Source organism: Schistocerca piceifrons, unplaced genomic scaffold, assembly GCF_021461385.2.
Source record: "Schistocerca piceifrons isolate TAMUIC-IGC-003096 unplaced genomic scaffold, iqSchPice1.1 HiC_scaffold_939, whole genome shotgun sequence".
In the NCBI taxonomy this organism is placed as follows: Eukaryota; Metazoa; Arthropoda; class Insecta; order Orthoptera; family Acrididae; genus Schistocerca; species Schistocerca piceifrons.
The window spans coordinates 310062-312500 of NW_025729211.1; the positions used below are offsets into that span (position 1 = coordinate 310062).

The 2439-nt window shown below is 57.4% G+C and overlaps 1 non-coding gene across 1 annotated transcript in view; it reads left to right on the forward strand.

Annotated features, from left to right (window-relative positions):
* The first annotated feature begins 2208 nt into the window (after positions 1-2208).
* Positions 2209-2439, forward strand: part of LOC124772447 — a 1909-nt gene continuing 1678 nt past the window's right edge. Inside the window, exon 1 of the ribosomal RNA XR_007014033.1 lies at positions 2209-2439. This exon is cut by the window's right edge and continues 1678 nt beyond it. This is a non-coding gene — a ribosomal RNA (small subunit ribosomal RNA).

Sequence of the window (2439 nt, forward strand, 5' to 3'; positions counted from 1 at the left end):
TAACCTAACCCATGTTGTGCCTTAACCTAACCTATGTTGTGCCTTAACCTAACCTATGTTGTGCCTTAACCTAACCCATGTTGTGCCTTAACCTAACCCATGTTGTGCCTTAACCTAACCCATGTTGTGCCTTAACCTAACCCATGTTGTGCCTTAACCTAACCCATGTCGTGCCTTAACCTAACCCATGTCGTGCCTTAACCTAACCCATGTCGTGCCTTAACCTAACCCATGTCGTGCCTTAACCTAACCCACGTCGTGCCTTAACCTAACCCACGTCGTGCCTTAACCTAACCCACGTCGTGCCTTAACCTAACCCACGTCGTGCCTTAACCTAACCCACGTCGTGCCTTAACCTAACCCACGTCGTGCCTTAACCTAACCCACGTTGTCGCCTAACGTAACCCACGTTGTCGCCTAAACCTGCTCTGTAATTGTTATACGACTCGTTCAATTAGTGTAGTGTTGCCCACCCGCAACCCTCGCAATATAGTTCGCTACTCGCACTCCCCGCTCCCCTGTGTATCGCTTCATGTTAAACACCTTGCAAGTCTTGCTCACTTTCCACATGCTCCTGCTGTACACTGTAATGTGGATGGCAGCAGGACGTACATGCCGCCCCTCCCCACGTCCCCACCTTGCCCCCTGCCTTCGCAAGCTGGTTGGTGAGAACTTTGCATGTTCAATGCCCTCCGCATGCGACGTACTCAGGCTACGTTGTGGTGCGGCCTGTGTCAACTGTCCGCTAATGTCGTACGCGTAAACCACAATCTGTACTGCACATTCGTCCTTATGTACTGAATGATACATCGTGGCACATGTGTGACCGTACAACGACTGCGCCCAAAAACGGCGGACCATACAGTGCAAATATTGTGCACGCAGCTACGTGTCGTCTCCCTATGAGAGCTGGATTGCAGTGTGGTACGCCATAGAGACGTGTGGGAGGAACGGACGCCGTGGATGGCGATCAGCATGAGCTGTCTGTTGATGTATTCGGACCTAGTCGTCTCTCCTCACACACCGTGATGGCATGGTGCACCGCGTTCCATATCTGCGACATGCTACAGAGGCCGGTTGACAGTCGTTCGAGCAATGGACATCGCATACGTACGGGGGCCACCTTCCACGTATTGTCTAGGCGTGCACATTTTGTTGCGTGTATGTGGGCAGACGTAGTGTGGCGTGACACCTGACACAGGCATGCAATAATCGTGGAAGTTGCAAATGGCGATGGACGCCTGCGTTTTCTGGTGAAGTTACGCAAATGAACAAATGGTAACCTGTTGTGGTGCGGTTGTTCTCGCTAGGGGTGAATCGGTGATGGCGACGATAGGTTGAGGTACTAACCGGTTGTTCCAGCGATACCCACCATGCCGACGAAACTGAACGGCATCTGGGTGTGAAGCGATACGCGGCGGTGGCTGGGTGGGACCGTCCCCGGCCGGTGAGGGGGCGCCTCCCGGCGTGCTGGCCGCGCGGTGCGTGGGCGCACGCGCTACAGCCGGCTGGTGGGGGCGGCCAGTGGCAGGCGCGCCGGCCGACGGACGCGGCAGGCGTCGCAGCTGCGCGCCGGCGCACCCTGCGCGCGGCGCCGTGCGGCCAAAGTAGGTCCTCGCGGGCCCGGTGCGAAGCGCGGTGGACATCTTCAGTGTGCTGGTCCGATTGAGGACTGTGTGCGTTGAGGATGCGCTGCCGCCCGGCGCTCGGCGCCGCGACGCCGTCTGCTGCTCGGTCGCCCCAGCGGTTCTCGCTGGTGGTTTGTATCGCAGCTGTGCGGATGTGTTGGCGCGTGCGCTGTGCTGGGAGAGTTCGCTTCGGCACCCAAGTGGGGCTTTTGTCCTTCTGTGGCGCTGGCGTTGGAGCTGCCGGTCACCGTAGGTGGCGCGTGTTGTCTCCCGCCGGCAATGCCACGACAGCACGCTCCCGGGCCTCTGTCGGCAGCGGCAAGCTCAGTTGGGAGCACGGGTGGTCGCACCGAAAGCGTCTACTCGCCTAACTCCGGGCGATTGCGCCTCTCTCGAACCCGACCAAGTACTTGGGACGGCGCTGCGCGCCGCCGGGACCTGAGAGGGTTTCGAGGTGTATTGTGCAGGGGAGCTCAGCCTCCTCCTGTTTGCAGAATGATTGAGCGGACGCTTGCGTGTTCGCGCGGGCCCCCGGGACACACTCCCGGGCGGCCGGCTGCTCAGCTCTAGTTGACGCAGCTCCCTGGTTGATCCTGCCAGTAGTCATATGCTTGTCTCAAAGATTAAGCCATGCATGTCTCAGTACAAGCCGCATTAAGGTGAAACCGCGAATGGCTCATTAAATCAGTTATGGTTCCTTAGATCGTACCCACGTTACTTGGATAACTGTGGTAATTCTAGAGCTAATACATGCAAACAGAGTCCCGACCAGAGATGGAAGGGACGCTTTTATTAGATCAAAACCAATCGG